The sequence below is a fragment of the Pristis pectinata genome, chromosome 9, assembly GCF_009764475.1.
Source record: "Pristis pectinata isolate sPriPec2 chromosome 9, sPriPec2.1.pri, whole genome shotgun sequence".
Classification (NCBI taxonomy): Eukaryota; Metazoa; Chordata; class Chondrichthyes; order Rhinopristiformes; family Pristidae; genus Pristis; species Pristis pectinata.
Window position 1 is genome coordinate 26,298,313 of NC_067413.1, and position 18,785 is coordinate 26,317,097.

An 18,785-nucleotide genomic window follows, 5' to 3' on the forward strand; every position below is an offset into this window, starting at 1 on the left:
ACTTCTGTGTAGATGCCCCTGTACAGAGATATTTGTGCGATACATTGCGTGAGTACAATGTCTAATTTTGTGGAGAATTTATGCATCAAATTTATTCCTATAACAGTAGATACATATAATCCACATTTCAGTATATATAAAGCAAGGTAAACCCGATGGGGGTTCTGTATTTGACTCTTAATTGGCTAGAGGGAGATATTGAGCCTGGAAAGGTGCACCAGTCATCACTATGGTTACTTGGAATTTATGCAAAGCAACATGGGAAAGGAGGAGCTTGTTTGCTGAACTGTACTTCCTTATTGAGGCAGTTTACTCTACAGTGGAATATTCTTGGTTTCATAACCTTGCACTGTTGATGCTGGCAGATGTGAAACATTAATCCTTATAGGACAAATTAAGCATCACTGCAACAGTAGGTAAGACAATGGAACCTGGTTTGCTTATAAAATCTGTGTTTGCTGTAGAGTAAATGTTTCTTGCAAGAACTTTTTGATTCTTGAAAAAAAAGGGATTAGCTTTGTTCTGAAGAAAGTTAATTCTGCTTGACAGTTGTTTTATTTAAGAAAATTCTCTGTCATGCCAGTTTGGCATGTTTTCACAAGTGCTGTTTTGTTTTCCTGAGCTGTGTCTTTCAATTGCTTGGATAGTCTGTCAGTGACAAACATTACTCTGCCACTGAATCAGCCTCCTGGTTTTGTTCGGGTTCTCTCTCCTCCTTAATAGTTGAACTGAAACAATCAAGACTTGTTGCAAATTAAATCTGCGCACTGGCTGAGAAATGCAAACCAGTATCGCTGACTACAGAATAAAATGAGTGTAGGAGGGGATCAACATCCAACTCTTGGTGTTGATGATTTTTCCCCGCACCCTGCCTTCTTCGGTAACTCTTTGAGCATATCTTACTTTTAACTTATTCCACAATCCATTGAAATAGGGCTTGTGTCCAGCAATTATATTTGACCTTTTTTGTATGAAACATGCAAAGCTGTAATGTGGACATAATTTAGCATGGTGGTAAGATGTTGGACTCCACCCAACAGTAGTGGAATAGCCTGGCATAATCCCAAGAGACGGCAAAATGCTCAATGTACTGCACTCAAAAATGTATGGACATAACATTTGGCTCCTATTACTAGCAAGTTGAATCCAGCAGCAAAAATCATTTCTCTTGAATAAGGGACTTCCTTTTTTCCTGCTACCGCAATGTAATTACTTGCTGATATTTTCCAAAGGATATGTAGGGCCCTTTTTTTTCCCAAAGTGGAAAAACTTCACTGGAGCACAATCATGCAGTATGAACTGCCATCATATCTTAAGCTCAGTGAAGAACCGCAGTCTCCAAATGTTGAAGCAAAAAGCCAAGGATACTATTTCAGTGCTGTTCTGAGGAAGTATGGCACTGGTGAAAGAGCCCCTCCCTGCTTTATAAGGTGCACATAAAATATCTGTTTCAGAGTTGCAGGGCAAACCATTCCTGTGTCTTGACCATCAACACTTGTCCGTAAAGTTATTATCAAATTGTTATTTTGGAACCTTGTGATAAATTGGTTGTTGTGTTTATATATTACATATAACCACACTTTTGTATTTTAATTTCTGAAACACTTTGGAAGTTTTCCCAAATCACCCAGAATGTTCCATTGTCACCGATTGATCGCAGAATTGTTTGATTTTGTTTTAAGTGGTTAAAAGTTATTAGGAACAATTAAGGAACATCAAAAATAAGTATTTGAAGTGGTAAATGAACATAACATATCTTTTAAAAATTATGCAATCTATTCTCCATAATCCAAACAACCAGATTGCAATCACTCAGTACAACTTCTGCTTTTTTTTTCCAATTGCACAAGATTCCATTCTTTTTTCAGTTAAAGCTGAGCAATACAAATGAATGTGACTGAGTTCAGAGATGTGGTTTACCATTTTGTAGGTTGTGACTTCATAATATTCATCGTCCTGATTGACAATCTGGTTGTTCATCTTTTTTGGATGTGAATGGGTTTGTTTACCGTGGGATGTTAAAGGTGATACATGAATGCACATTGTCTTCCTTGTCTCAGTCTCTCCCAATCCACTTAATGCACTAGATTGTTATTTCCCAATTTCAAGAACCTTTCCACTGCATTACTTAGGTGACCTTCACATCATTTTATCCGTTTTATTATTTTCTTCTAGCAGTGACTGAATCATTTATCCATCACTTTCCTCTTTTTGTTAACAGTAGCTTATTGCCTTTGTTCTTGGCTCCAAAGAAATACACGTCTCATGAGGCCCCAAGGTTCATTACGTTTGTGTTAGTTCCTTAATTGCTTTTCAGATAGTTGCACCCCCACTGCCCTTTCCATATTGTCCCTCATTTTTTTCTTTAATATATCCAATTCCCTTTTGACGTTTAGCAAACTTCCTTCCATCATCCTCTCAGGAAGCAAATTCCAGGTGTTTTGCCAATTTGTGTCTCCTCATTACTGTTTCATTAGCCAGTAGAAATAAATTCTCCACATTTATACTACTTAAAAAAAATGTACAGCCATTGAATCACTTTTTAATGTTTTCTGCTCTAAGCACAGTGGCAAGATGTTGGACTCTGATCTGCTCTCTGCTCCGCTCTGCCTTCTCTTATAGCTGAGGCCCCTTGTCCCTGAGGAGTTCCATATGAAACATTAACACTTCTGTTCTTTACATCTTTTCTGACAAAATGACATCAGATTTCCTGAATTTATGGTGTTTTTCTTCATTTATCTTGGTTGTATTATTTATCTGGTGGTTTCTAAGATATATACAAAAGACATATGATGAATTGACATTGACGTTGAGTAAAAGAGAATGATTAAGTGAGAGACTGTGCCTGCCGTGTTGCATTAAGATCACAATTGAAAATAGAAATTTTAATGCAACCTTTTAGAACCGAGGAAGGGCACTGCACAGGACTATTTTAACACTCCTTTGTGGGAGCAAGTGAATTTCTGGGTCAAAGTTTATGCAGCTGGTCCAGTTAAGATTCTAATCAGTAACCGTATAGTTTAGAAAATTGCCAAGTCTGGCACCATTAAAGTCCGGAGAGTGTCAGATTATTGGAGTTTCACTGTGCTGCCCTTGTTGATCATGGTAAATGCCAGTTAATGTCTTGGAAAGTTAAAGCAAATAAAACTGCAGATGTTGAAATTTAAAACAAGAATTCTGGAAGAGCTCAGCCAGCTGGTTAACATTTTGGGTAAGGGACTCTTCTTTGGTGTTCTGGTTTCCCTTTCCACACATGCTATTGGCTGAATTTTTCCAGCATTTTCTGTTTTTGTATCATGGAAAGGCTTTCTGGAGATATTTATTACATGGCATTTATAGAGACATGAATGTAACTTAGACCTTACCATCCCTGTTTGCAGGGATGGACTCATTCATTTATTGAAGAACTACTATTGGATCTAAATGACCTGCAGTCATCAGCGAACTTTGCCACTTTTGACTTTACAAAGGAAAGTTAATTGATGACAAAACTGAAGTTGATTGCTCCTCGGTCACCACCCTTGGAATCTCTAACAGTAATATCCCGAGGAGTGAGATGCTTGTCTTCTGACAATGACCTGTGTTCTTTAGTCAATGATGGGTCTGAGCCTTGATTCACGTTGACTTCAGTGATATGAGGTTCCTTGATGAATGTTAGGTTCTCATCGCACCTCTAGTTTTCAACTCTTCTATCTATGTTTGGACCAATGCTGGAATGAAATCGATGAGTGGATAGGTACACCAACTCCTAGGGAAATATAGGCTCCTTTGGATGTGAAGATCAAAGCTCCATGAATTTTTATTACATTTATCTTATCTTATAATGACACAGGAGGCTATTTGGTGCATTGAGCTCTTGACACCTTCCAGCAGAGAAATCCCATTAGTCCCATTTCCCTTCTCTTTATTTCTCTAAACCCATACAAAGTATTTTCTCTCACATATGTCCTTTTGATTCCCTTCTTTAATGCCTCAGGTATTTTTTAATCCTCAGTATAATATCTGTTGTCTTTATGGGACCTTTATTTCATTTGACACTCTTTTACACACATATAAAAACTCTACCAATCTTAATCACCAATTTACTCTCTAATTTACTCAGTTTTTTGGACATTCATAAAACCCTCCCAATCCTTAGGTTTAGAATTCTTCTTGCAACATTAGTAGCCTCTTCTTTTAATCTTAATCTATCTCTAACCTTTATTGCCACAATTAGATCACTTTATCTTCTGGAGTAAGTTCTCAATGGAATGTATATTTGTTTGGAATTTTGAAATATTTATTTAAATCCTTGCTATTGTTTATCTACTAACAGACTTTTAATCTAAGTTCAAGGCTTTTGTTGTGAGCTCTGCTGAGAGACTTTTGAGAAGTTGGGGACAAACTTAATAGCTTTGTGACTCTCACTTGAACCATCTATAAATTGCCATTAGGATCAATGTCCAGAATGCACCCTGTCAACTCACCTTCCAAACCATGTTTACCAATTTGATTAGCCTAATCTATGTGAAGATTAAATTTCCCCATAATTATTGTATTATCTTTGCTAAAAGCTTTTATTTTTTGATTAATACTCTCTAACAGTATGACTGCTTTTAGGGACATATAAACCATTTCAATCTTGCACCTTGTTATTCTTGTACTTCAAACATAATATATTTTCTATTCTTCTGGATCATACATCAATACAGTTAAACACCAATAACATGCTGTCCAATTGTTTAGAAATCCTTGTGGTTTGGCACCTGGCTTAACTGGTTCTGTGTCCTGAGCAGTCTTTTAAACATACTGGGGCCCCTATTCCAGCATTCCCTTTAAACTCACCTGGATGTTTTTTCCCTGCTACTTTTTACTACACCATGGGTCTGTTTCCCACACTCCCTGTAGATGCAGTGGGTTCATTGGAAAATGTATTCTTCTAGTGTAAAAAAAGGTGAACTAAAAGTGCTTCGGGGTATTAATAAGAGTTATATACAATAGTTCAGTAAATCAGATAATCTGGCTCAGATCAGTGCCAGATTATTAGTTTTACTGTACTGCCCTTGTGTTATGCATTACATGGCTATTACAGCTAACTTCCCATTTGTCCTTTTTGAATATCGTGCCCTTCAACAATAAATGCCGACCATGCAATGAAGCCCCTGTAATAGACATTAAAAGCCCATTTATCTCTTCGTATTATCATTTTGCCTCTGTTGCCACAAATGTTTCATGCAGACAGATACAATGTATTTTGTTTCAACTTTTTCCTTGAATCCGATGTTGTTTACTGATGCAAACTTACGGTTAAACTTCCTGTCCCTTCCTGCCTCACTGTGCTTATCCTGAGCTAAGCTTCTCCACGGCCCCCTCTTTCCCTTCATATCTCTGTCCTTTTCCCTGCCTGAACCTTCCTCTCTCCCAATATTGGTTGAATGCTCTATTCATAGCTTATGTTATCAGATTTATTGGGATGCTGGTTCTAGCCCAGCTCGAGTAGACTCATCCTTCAGTACGAATGGCAGTGACTCAAGAAGTGAAATCCCTCTGTTATGCATCTCTCTGAGCTGTATGTGTAACTTTCTGTCCATTTAAATGCACGGAAATGTGTACACGCCCCATCCTGAAATTATTACAAGCCCACTGATTCTCACAGCTATATTGACCACTCCTCCTCCCATCTGTAAGGACTCCATTCCATTCTCTCAGTTTCTGCAGCACCACTGTCTCTCTGCGATGATGAAACTTTGAGATATCTTGCTTTCTCCTCAGCTGCGACTTCCCCACTGACTGTGATTCTCCTCCAGCCGTATCTTCTCCATTGCTTGCTCTTTAGCTCTTAAACCCTTTCCTTCCATCTAGAGCAAGAATCAGGTTTCCCTTGCCCTCAACCTCCACCCCACCTGCCACTGCATTCAATGGATCATGCCCCTTAACTTTAGCCACCTTCAAGGAGGTTCTGCCACCAAATACATCTTCAATTCCCTTCTGCCTTCAGAATTCTGAAGGGCCAGTTCTCTCCACCACTTCCTTGTCCACCCTTCCAACTCCATCAACTACTCCCCTTCTCATGGCACATTCTCTGGGCACATTCTCGTGGCAGGAGACACAATGGCTTTTACTTTTTTTCTACCTGTCATCCAGGGATCCAAATAGCCCTAGCAGTTAAAGCAGTGATTCACTCACACTTCTTCCGATTTAGTGTATTGCATTCGGTGCTCGTGATACAGTCTCACCTACATTGGATAAACTAAATGCAGGTTGGGTGACCACTTTGCAGAACATTTCTGATTAGTCTGCAAGGGTGATTCTGAGCTTTTGTCGCCTGTCACTTTAGGTCTCCATTCCACTTCCATTCAGACCTCTCTGTCCGTGTCCTCTAACACTGTTCCAATGAAGCCCAACATAAGCTCAAAGAAGAGCGACGTTATGATGCTGGAGGAACTCAGCAGGCCAGGCAGCATCCGTGGAGAAAAGCAGGCCGTCAACGTTCTGGGTCAGGTCCCTTCTTCAGGACTGAAGATAGGAAAAGGGGAAGCCCAATATATAGGAGGGAAAAGCAGAGCAGTGATAGGTGGACAAAAGAGGGGAGGTGGAGTGGGCAAAAGGTGGTGATAGGTAGATGCAGGTAAGCGACGGTGATAGGCAGGCGCAGGGGAAGAGGGGAGAGCAGATCTACCAGGGAATGGGTCAAAGGTAAGGAGAGAGAAAAAAAGGAGGTAGAACATAACGGCATGAACATTGAATTCTCCCACTTTAAGTAATCCCCACACCACTTCCCCCCCCAACATCCCCCCCAACCATGCCTCTTCTTTTCTTCCCTTTCCTAGCCTATCTCTCTTTTTTCTACCTCCTTTAACTGATAACTGATTGCTTAAGGACAGACCTGGAAGACCTGGAGTGGACTCACCTGGACTGGAAGGTAAGTGACTGCTTGAGAACAGACTTGGAAGACTTGAAATGGATTCAGCTGGCCTGTGAGGTAGGTTGTTGTTCCCATACAGGTCTGAAGGTCCTGAAGAGGAGTAGTCTGCCCCAGCAGGTAAGTGGGGGTGTCTAGAGGGGTCTCGGCATCAGGACTCGGCCCTGGGTGCTCCGTAGGGTCGGGCTTCTGATCCAGAGGGGCCCTGGCATTGGGCCTTGTGGGACATGAAGACTGAGCCTGTGTTGGGCCTCACATCAGGTTGGTTCTAATCCCTTCATATCCTTCCTTTAATATGGTGATTTGAACTTAACATTCCATTTGGGGTTGGACCAACTTTTACAAAGGTTCAGCATGACTTCCCCGTTTTTAATACACTGTGCCTCTATTGATAAAGCTCAGAATTGTGTATGCCTAGTTAATTGCCTTCTCAACCTGCCCTGCAGCTCTGACTCCAGTGCAACAAGTACACCAAGGTTCCTCAAGGTTCAGACACTTCAGATGCATTGCATACATCCCCACAGGTGCCTCTACTCCTGAACTTCTTTTAGAACAATATCCTTTGTTCTATGCTGCCTTTCCTCAATCTTCCTACCAAAATGCATTAGCTCACATTTCTCCATGTTAAATTTCAGCTGCAATATGTCAGCCTATTGCACCAGCCTGTTTATATCTTGCTATAGTCTATCACTTTCCTCTTTGCAGTTCACAATATTGAAAATTTAATCTCACCCACAAAGTTAGAAATTGTGCCTTGAACCCCCAAGGCTAAATCATTAATATAGATCAAAGAAAAATCGATGCCTCATGTTCATTCATTCTGAAAAATAATCATTCACAATGTCTCTCTTTGTCCGTTACTTAGCACCTTTGTAACAATGCTCTCAATATCCCTATTATGCCATGTGTGTCAACTTTGCTGCTACTTTGTGGCATCTTATCAGAAGTCTTTTGGAAGTCCATATACACCGCATCAAATGTATTACCCTCATTAACTTTGTGCATTGTCTCATCAAAAAATTCCAACAATTTGGTTAAAAACGTGCATTAAACAAATCCTTGCTGGCCTGCTTTAATTAATCCATTTCCCTCTCAGTGACTATTAATCCTGTTCCAGATAAATGTTTCTAAAAGCTTTCCCACAAACAAAGTTAAATGAACTGGCCTGGAGTTGCTGGACTTATTCCTTTTGTTTTGAACAGGGAAGTAACATCTGTTACTCTCCAGTTCTCTTGAACCACTCCCACACCTGAAGAGTATTGAAAGTTTATGATCAATACCACTGTGATTCCTCCTCAAAATCTGAGGATGCATCCCATATGATTCCGGTGATTTACCTACTTTAAGCTCAGCACCTTTTCTTGTACTTCCATGTCATCAGTTTTTAAACATTGATTTTTGAGTTGAACATTGAATTTTCCAATTTTAGCTAACCCACACCCCTGGTGTTCTTCACCCATACACACTCACCTGTCTACCTGGGTAACTTCTCCCTTTGTCCCCCTCTTCCACCCCATTCCCTCCCCTCCCTCTCCCTCACCTGGTTCCATCTGCCCATTCTCTATCCCCCTCATCTGGTTCCACTTATCACATACTAGTTTCTGTCCCACTCCTCCCTTGTTCTGCCATATAGTGGCAATCTTTCCCTCTCCCCTTCATTCATGATGCAGGGTCTCGACCCAATGTGTCAACAAACACCTTTTGCCTCCATGGATGCCGTTGGACCCACTGAGTTCTTCCAGTATTCTGTTTTTGGTTATCAATTATTAAAATATCTATTGCCTCAACTATCTCCTCATTCGCTGTTACCATGGAAGCACCTCTTCTCTGGTGAAGACAGATGCAAAGTACTCATTTAGTACTTTAAAACTGCCCACAGCATCCATGTGCATGTTCCAACTTTGTCCTTCATAGGCCTCATTCCGACATGCATTAATCTTTTACTATTCAGTGCTCATATCACTTTTAAGAGCTGTAGCCATGGTTAGGTTAACCTCAGCTGGTGCACAAGGCTCCTGAAATTGCTTGCACATAACATGAGCCAATGGGTAAAATATCATGATTTATACCTCCCAAAATGCACAGGTTATTTCACAAGGTGCACACAAAAATCACATACTAGTGATTCTTGGCCAAAGTCACGTGAATTTTTTGCTCATTGATATTTAAATACAATTTTCTCGTGCATGAATGGATTTCACTTAAAGCATTGGGATGCACTTTCATGAGTGCATGGATTTTCCCTTTTCCAAAATCTTTGTTGAAGTTGTAGACAAGTTCTGGAAGGAAAGGTGCAGATTGCATTTTCAATTTTCCTGACCCTTCCACATCACTTTGGGTAGTACAGATGAGTGGGGGAAACATGCGAAAGTTTATTTGAAGGTCAGAGTGCTTACGTGATGACCTGAAAATATTGTACTTTCAATCAGCACCGCCACTAAGAAAAGCACATTCTTTCCTGTTTTTGAGAATTGATTTTCCACTCATTTGCCGTCATATTTGCCTATGCAACTGTGGCTCTGTTTTAAAAACAGTGCTTTGAGACATCCTTTGATTTGAAAGAATGCTTTACTTGTGAAAATATGTTTTCCTTCACTTTTGCCTTTTTTTCTCCTGAAGATGTTGATTCCCTTAAATGATCTTATTCTACATTCAGTAACCACTCTGTTACTTCATCTGGATAACTACTAGTTGTGGTGTGTGGCCCTACCTTTTGTGTGTGAGCACTTGTTTTTTTGAGGTAGAGGGGATTACATCAATAGTGGAATTTATAGTCTGGTTCCCATTACATGTCAATCTTGTTTTTATCTGTCAAATTACAGCCCAGAGTATTCCACTAAAAGCCCAAAATATTGACAGTGCCTTAAATTGGAAAGGATAAATGGCAATTTAGGTTTTATCCTTTTCATAGAATCACAGAACAGTTCAGCACAATACAGGCCCTTCGGCCCACAATGTTGTTCCTTCATGAAGGTAACCAAAGAACTGAGCTTTTACTTGTCGGGATCCTTCCAGGGAACAACTGGAAACATAAACAACATTACATAACATAGAACATAGAACATAGAACAGTACAGCACAAAACAGGCCCTTCGGCCCACAATGTTGTGCCAACCTTTAAACCTCGCCTGACTATCTAACTCCTTCCTCCCACATATCCCTCTATCTTAAATTCCTCCATATGCTTATCTAACAATCTCTTGAACTTGACCAACATATCAGCCTCCACCACCACCCCAGGCAGCACATTCCATGCACAAACCACTCTCTGGGTAAAAAACCTTCCTCTGATATCTCCCTTGAACTTCCCACCCATTACTTTAAAGATGCGCCCTCTTGTATTGAGCAATGGTGCCCAGGGAAAGAGGTGCTGGCTGTGTACTCTATCTATTCCTCTTAATATTTTGTATACCTCTATCATGTCTCTTCTCATCCTCCTTCTCTCCAAAGAGTAAAGCCCTAGCTCCCTTAGTCTCTCCTCATAATGCATACTCTCTAAACCAGGCAACATCCTGGTAAATCTCCTCTGCACCCTTTCCAACACCTCCACATCCTTCCTATAATGAGGCAACCAGAAATGGACACAGTACTCTGTGCGATCTATTCCAGAATTTATAGAGCTGCATCATTACCTCGCGGCTCATAAACTCGATTTATGAAAGCTAACACCCCATAAGCTTTCTTAACTACCCTATCCACCTGTGAGGCAACTTTCAGGGATCCCTGAATATGGACCCCTAGGTCTTTCTGCTCCTCCACAATGCCCAGAATCCTGCCATTAACTTTGTAATCCGCCTTGGAGTTTGTCCTTCCAAAGTGTACCACCTCACACTTCTCCGGATTGAACTCCATCTGCCACTTCTCAGCCCTGCTCTGCATCCTATCAATGTCCCTCTGCAATCTTCGACAATCCTCTACACTATCCACAACACCACTAACCTTTGTGTCACCTGCAAACTTGCCAACCCATCCTTCTACCCCCTCATCCAAGTCATTAATAAAAATCTCGAATAGCAGAGGTCCCAGAACCAGTCCTTGCAGGACACCGCTAGTCACAGTCCTCCAATCTGAATGCACTCCCTCCACTACAACCCTCTGCTTTCTACAGGCAAACCAATTCTGAATCCACACGGCCAAGCTTCCCTGTATCCCATGCCCTCTGACCTTCTGAAGAAGTCTACCATGTGGAATCTTGTCAAATACCTTACTAAAATCCATGTAGACCACATCTACTGCACTACCCTCATCAATCTGTCTGGCCATCTCCTTAAAGAACCCTGTCAGGCTTGTGAGACATGATCTGCCCTTCACAAAGCCATGCTGGCTGTCCCTGATCAGACCATGATTCTCTAAATGCCCATAGATCCTATCTTTAAGAATCCTTTCCAACAGCTTGCCCACCACAGATGTAAGGCTCACTAGTCTATAATTTCCTGGACTATCTCTACTACCTATTTTGAATAAGGGGACAATATTTGCCACCCTCCAATCCTCCGATACTGTTCCCGTGGACAACAGAAACTCAAAAATCCTAGCCAATGGTTCAGCAATCTCCTCCATCACCACGTGGAGCAGCCTGGGGAATATTCTGTCAGGCCCCGGGGACTTATCTGTCCTAATATTTTCTAGCAGCTCCAACACATCCTCTCTCTTGATAGCAACGTGCTCTAGAACATTAACCTTACGAACGCTGTCCTCAGCATCATCAAGGCCCCTCTCCTTGGTGAATACTGAAGAGAAGTATTCATTGAGAACCTCACCCACTTCCACAGCTTCCAGGCACATCTTCCCACCCTTCCCTCTAATTGGTCCTACCTTTACTCTTGTCATCCTTCTGCTCTTCACATAAGTGAAAAATGCCTTGGGATTTTCCTTAACCCTACTCACCAAGGCCTTTTCATGTCCCCTTCTTGCTCTCCTCAGCCCCTTCTTAACTTGCTTCCTTGCAACCCTATATTCCTCATGAGCCCTATCTGATCCTTGATACCTACACCTTATGTATACTGCCTTCTTCCTCCTAACTAGATGTTCCACCTCTCTTGTCACCAATAGTTCCTTCACCCTGCCATTTTTTCTCTGCCTCACCAGGACAAATTTATCCCTAATATCCTGCAAGAGATCCCTGAACAATGACCATATCTCCATAGTACATATCCCTTCAAAATTGTTACCCCAATTTACACTCGCAAGTTCTAGCCTTATAGCCCCATAATTTGCCCTTCCCCAATTAAATATCTTCCTGTCCTCTTTGCTCCTATCTTTGTCCATGACAATGCTAAAGGTTAGGGAGCGGTGGTCACTGTCCCCCAAATGCTCACCCACTGATACATCTGTCACCTGACCCGGTTCATTACCTAATACTAGATCTAATATGGCATTCCCTCTAGTCAACCTGTCAACATACTGTGACAGGAATCCATCCTGGACACACTTAACAAACTCTGCCCCGTCTAAACCTTTGGTACTAAGCAGGTGCCAATCAATATTTGGGAAGTTGAAGTCTCCCATGATAACAACCCTGTTATTCTTGCACCTTTCCAAAATCTGCCTCCCAATCTGCTCCTCAGTATCCTTGCTGCTACCAGGGGGCCTATAGAATACTCCCAGTAGAGTAACTGCTGCTTTCTTGTTCCTAACCCACCCATACTGACTCTAGAGAGGATCCTTCTAAATTATCCAAATGATCCAAAAATCTAAAACCTTGCTCCCTGCACCAACTCCTCAGCCACGCATTCATCTGCCATCTCCTCCTATTCTTACCTTCACTATCATGTGGCACTGGCAGCAATCCTGAGATTGCTACCCTTGAGGTCCTGTTCTTCAGCCTTCTGCCTAGCTCCCTAAGCTCACTTTTCAGGACCTCATCCCCCTTACTACCAATGTCGTTGGTACCAACATGTACCACGACTTCTGGCTGCTTTTCTTCCCGCTCAAGGGAACTTTTGCTGGAACAAAGTTTCTTTTGAAAGGCACAGATAATATGAATTGAAAGAGACCAGATCTCGAATATAAAACTTTTGTCTCTCATGACATTGACCAAATTAATTCAGTCAGCATAATATTGAGAATGTAAGAGTAAATAAGGTCTTCAGAAGTGAGGAATGTAAAGTCAAAGCCACTATATACACTTGCTATAAAACTACTGTCAAATCATCAATTTGCATCAAGAAGAAACAAAAAGGTTATTTACTATGAGGCCCATTATTTTCTGTTTTAAATATTTTCTCATTTCAATTTTGTATATATCTGCCCTTCATTGTGTGTGTTTATCCTGTTGAGCCATATGACTGTTGCACACAAAACTTTGACGTATATAGCTGCCAAAGTTATACAGGTAGACTTCTGTATAAGTTTGATTCAGGATGCAGTGTACTAATTCAGATTGTTTGGCAGTGCCTCCACCCAGACAAAACCCATGTTTTTACGTTGAAGAGAAATGATCACAGTTGTGCCCAAAGGAGTTAATACATATTGTATTTTTGTTGATGAGGATGAAGAAAAGGGAAGTTGTGAGCCTGTCATTAGTGCTGTGTTATATTCTGAATTGAGGAAGTAGTATTTAAGGTCAGTCAAATTACAAGAATAAAAAAATCAAAAAAATTCATTTGTTGGAAATCTAAAATAAAAGCAGAAAATGCTGGAAACAAGCAACATTTGTGGAAAAAAGAAGTTAATATTTCAGATCAAAACTCCTAGAACTGGGAAAGGTTCAAGAAAGGTGTTTAGAGGTTATAGTATGCAGGTTCAAGAAGGTGGAAGTAATCACAGAGCTATGAGGCTTTGATTCATCAAAGATTGACAACATTTCCCCCAGTTGCAGCTTTTTGCAGTTTTGTCTGTCAATCCTATGTCTTTTCACTGTCTGCTATTTCCACATTCATTTCTTATCAAATTTTTCTGGTTTGCTTTTTAATGTGCATGTTTCCTGGTCATTTAACATTTCACCTTTCTCTCTCTTTTCTGCTTATTCGCTTGTGCCACCCTCCTTGTTTCATTCTCTGTGTGCCTGTCTCTCTTCCTTTGAGACTCATCAGTCAGCAGAGGAGACATCCAAATCAATCAATACAATGTTTGAAGTTGCTTTGTGATTTAAGAGCAGCAACAAAGAACAACATAGACAGCTTGAGACTGGACCCATCTCTTACTCTATCAAGCCTACTTTGCTGTAGGTTGGCTATTACCTGACATTGGTTTGAAGTCTTCAGCTCAGTGGTGACATTCTGGAGCTTCAATCCTAAGAATGGCTTAGGCTGGCAGGAAGCAAGTTTAAATATGACACTGCATGCATCAAGCTTTCATAGAATTATATAGAATCTACGGCACAGAAATGAGCTATTTAACCAAAGCAGACCGTGGTAGCACTGAGGCTCCACTTGAATCTTTAACCCTTCCATTTTTATTTCAGTTCCCATCTCATCCATATATACCTATAAAGTCTTCCTTGAAATTCATCAATACCTTCTGCCTAAACTCTGTGATTGCATGTTCTTATCACTTCGAATATTAAAGCTTTCTTTTGGAGTTAAAGAAATGTTGGAAATTTTCAGCAGGTCAAGCATACTGTTAATTTTTTTCAGGCTGGTGAGCTTTCCTCAGAAAACTGAGGTCGGAGATGTACTTTCCAGAGATCAGTGTATCTGGGGAATGATGATCTGTGGTTTGGTAGAGGGTCCTGAGGGAGTATGATGAAGTATCAGAGTTGGAGTTCAGCCCCAGCATGGTAGAGGTTGGTTCGCCAAATTATATCAGCACAAGTTTTATCACCTCTTTTCCTGAATCCTCTTTCTGATTTCTTGATGTTTTTATATTTATATTGATGGCCAGTAGTTTTGCTCTTTCCTACACTTTGTAATACACTCTGCATTTACACCATCAAAAACTTTTATAATTTTGGAGATCTTGACTTAGTCACACTATAGCTTTGTCTTTGAGAAAAGATGCCTGGTTTGCTCTGGTGAAAGATAATTAACCTGATAAATTAATGCCGTTTCCCTCCCCTTTAATGCTACTCGACCTGCTGAGTATTTCCAAAATTTTCTGATTTATTGCAGATTGTTCATCATTTCCTGTTCATCACAGCTGCGCGTAGACAGGACAGCCCGGAGGGCTTGTCTACTGAGGCCATATGGGTGGAGCTGAGGAATAGGAAAGGTGTGGCCACACTAATAGGGTTGTATTATAGACCGCCCAATAGTCAGAGGGAATTGGAGGAACAAATCTGTAGTGAGATAGCAGACCGATGTAAGAAACAGGAAGTTGTAATAGTAGGGGATTTTAACTTTCCACATATTGACTGAGACTCCCACACTGTGAAAGGGCTGGATGGCTTGGAATTTGTCAAATGTGTTCAGGAAAGTTTTCTAAATCAATATATAGAGGTACCAATGAGAGAGAATGCAATACTTGATCTCCTATTAGGGAACCAGACAGGTCAAGTGACAGAACTATGTGTAGGTGAGCATTTTGGGTCCAGTGACCATAATGTCATTAGTTTCAAGTTAATTATGGATAAGGACAGGTCTGGTCCTTGTGTTGAGGTTCTAAATTGGAGAAGGGACAATTTGGTGGAAATGAGAATGGATCTAGGAAGAATGGATTGGGATAAGTTGTTTTCTGGCAAGGATGTGCTCAGTAAGTGGAAGGCCTTCAAAGGCGAGATTTTGAGAGTGCAGAGTCTGCATGTTCCTGCCAGGATTAAAGGCAAAGTTAACAAGCATAGGGAACCTTGGTTTTCAAGAGATATTGGCGATCTGGTTAAGAAAAAGAGAGAGGTGTATAGCAGGTATAGGCAACTAGGAACAAATGAGGTACTTGAAGAGTATAGAAAAAGTAAGAAAATACTAAAAAAGGAAATCAGGAAGGCAAAAAGAAAACATAAGGTTGCTTTGGCAGATAATGTGAAGGTAAACACGAAGGGTTTCTACAAGTATATGAAGAGTAAAAGGGTAGTAAGGGACAAAATTGGTTCCCTAGAAGATCAGAGTGGTTGTCTATGTGTGGAGCCTCAGGGGATGGGGGAGATCTTAAACAGTTTTTTTGCATCAGTATTTACTCAGGAAACTGGCATAGTGGATATGGAAGGAAGGGAAACAGGCAATAGTGTCATGGAACATATAGAGATTAAAGAGGAGGAGGTGCTTGCTGCTTTACAGCGAACAAGGGTAGATAAATCCCCTGGGCCTGATAAGATATTTCCTCGGACATTGAGAGAGACTAGTGTAGAAATTGCAGGGGCCCTGGCAGATATATTTAAAATGTCCTTAGCCACGGGTGCGGTGCTGGAGGACTGGAGGGTAGCTCATGTAGTTCCGTTGTTTAAAAAAGGATCTAAAAGTAAACCAGGTAATTACAGGCCAGTGAGCCTGACAGCAGTAGTGGGTAAATTATTGGAAGGTGTTCTGAGAGATCGGATATACAAGTATTTGGATAGCCAAGGGCTGATTAGGGATAGTCAGCATGGCTTTGTGCGTGGTAGATTGTGTTTAACGAATCTTGTAGAGTTTTTCAAGGAGGTTACCAAGAAAGTAGATGAAGGAAAGGCTGTGGATGTTGTCTACATGTACTTCAGTAAGGCCTTTGACAAGGTCCCACATGGGAGGTTAGTTCAGAAGGTTCAGACACTAGGTATCCATGGAAAGGTTGTAAAGTGGATTCGAAATTGGCTGAGTGGGAGAAGACAGAGAGTGGTAGTGGATGATTGTTTCTCAGACTGGAGGCCTGTGACTAGTGGTCTGCCTCAGGGATCTGTGCTGGGGCCATTGTTGTTTGTTGTCTATATCAATGATCTAGATGATAATGTGGTAAATTGGATCAGCAAGTTTGCTGATGATACTAAGATTGGAGGCATAGTGGACAGTGAGGAAGGCTTTCAAAGCTTGCAGAGGGATCTGAACCAACTGGAAGAATGGGCCAGAAAATGGCAGATGGAACTTAATGCAGAAAAGTGTGAGGTGTTGCATTTTGGAAGGACAAATCAAGGTAGGACATACACAGTAAATGGTAGGGCACTGAGGAGTGCAGAGGAACAAAAGGATCTGAGAGTTCAGATACATAATTCCCTGAAAGTGGCGTAGCAGGTAGACAGGGTTGTAAAGAAGGCATTTGGCATCCTGGCATTCTTAAATCAAAGTATTGAGTATAGGATTTGGGATGTTATGGTGAGGTTGTATAAGACATTGGTGAGGCCAAATTTGGAGTATTGTGTGCAGTTCTGGTCACCTAACTATAGGAAGGATATTTGCAAGATTGAAAGAGTGAAGGGGAGATTTACTAGAATGTTGCTGGGTCTTCAGGAGTTGAGTTACAGGGAAAGAACAGGTTAGGACTTTATTCCTTGGAGCGCAGAAGAATGAGGGGAAATTTGATAGAGGTTTACAAAATTATGTGGGGTATAGACAGAGTTAATGCGGGTAGGCTCTTTCCACCTAGATTAGGAGAGATAAGTACGGGAGAACATGGCTTTAGGGTGAAAGGGGAAAAGTTTAGGGGGAACATTAGGGGGAACTTCTTCACTCAAAGAGTGGTGGGAGTGTGGAACGGGCTGCCATCTGATCTAGTGAATGCGGGCTCACTCTTGAGTTTTAAGAATAAATTGGATAGATGCATGGACGGGAGAGGTCTGGAGGGTTATGGACTGGGTGCAGGTAAATGGGACTAGTGGAATACCATTTCGGCACAGACTAGAAGGGCCGAATGACCTGTTTTCTGTGCTGTAGTGTTCTATGGTTCTATGATGAGTGTAAACTTGCATCCTTGTGAATTTTTGCACTCTTTTATCTTTATTCAATCCTTACAACAGAACAACCTGAATTGGTGTACAAAAGTAGCCTAACCAGACTTTTCCATTTTAAAATCTATTCCTCCAGATATATACCTTCAAAGATTATTTTGTTTTCTTTTGTTAATGGCCAGTTAGCATAGAGATATGTATATTTGCACTTGACATTCCTTTGATCCTTTATCCCATTTTGATTTTTTCCAACTCATGTGACCTCTTTTTTCCTTACCAAAATATTTGTTCTAAAATTCAATTGCCAATTATGCACTCTGCAAGCTTATTAAAGTTTTTCTATAATTTCTTGCAATCCTCAGAGTTGGATTTCCATTACAATACTCACTTACAGATTGAGAACTTGTGGTTTTGATCCTGAGGTCTGAATCATTGACTTAAATTGTGAACACTGGAGATTATGGGAACCCATTTTCCAACATCTGCAATACCTTCAGTCTTGCCTAAGGCACACTCCTCTGCCTTATCCACATTTGTGCAAACATCTGTGTGGGAAATGGACACATTAGATGTTGCTATCAATGCTTGCTGAATCCAGTTGCTTTCATGTGCAATGCTAGAAAGTTTAATCATGGCAAAGGAATGAGTTAATTGTGATGGTGAAGGAGGAAGTAATGGTTATAAGCTTCCAAGAGGTCACATGTGACATGAACTGCATCGGCACAGTTGATGTATTGAAAAGTTGAAACTGGAAGTACTATAAGTCTAGTTGCAGGGCAACAGTACATTCCAGGGGTATTGAGACAGATTATAACATTATAAACTGAAGCAGATGTTTAGCAAACATCTTTGAGCCTGCTTTATCATTCAAAAGATCGTGGCTGATCTGAAATCTAGCCTCATGTCCATTTTCCTGCCTTTTCCTCACACTTCTTGATTCCTCTGTAGTTCAAATGTTTATCTCTCAGGTTGAACATATTTAATGACCCAGTGTCCACAACCCTTTGGCACAGAGAATTCTGAAGACTCACAATCCTTTGCAAGAATTCCTCCTTACCAGCCACAAGTTCTCAACCCTTTTTGCTGAAATTATGTCCACCAGCTCTTGATTCCCCACCAGCAGAAGCATTCTCACAACATGTTTATATATGTGTA

General features: G+C 40.9%; 1 protein-coding gene across 1 annotated transcript in view; it reads left to right on the plus strand.

Moving 5' to 3' along the window:
• The first annotated feature begins 280 nt into the window (after positions 1-280).
• The window catches only part of LOC127574434 (ALS2 C-terminal-like protein), a 75,333-nt gene continuing 56,828 nt past the window's right edge, over positions 281-18,785 (plus strand). The window contains exon 1 of the mRNA XM_052023442.1: positions 281-416. The gene's annotated coding sequence lies outside the window, so the exon portion shown is untranslated. The remainder of the gene's footprint in view (positions 417-18,785) is intronic.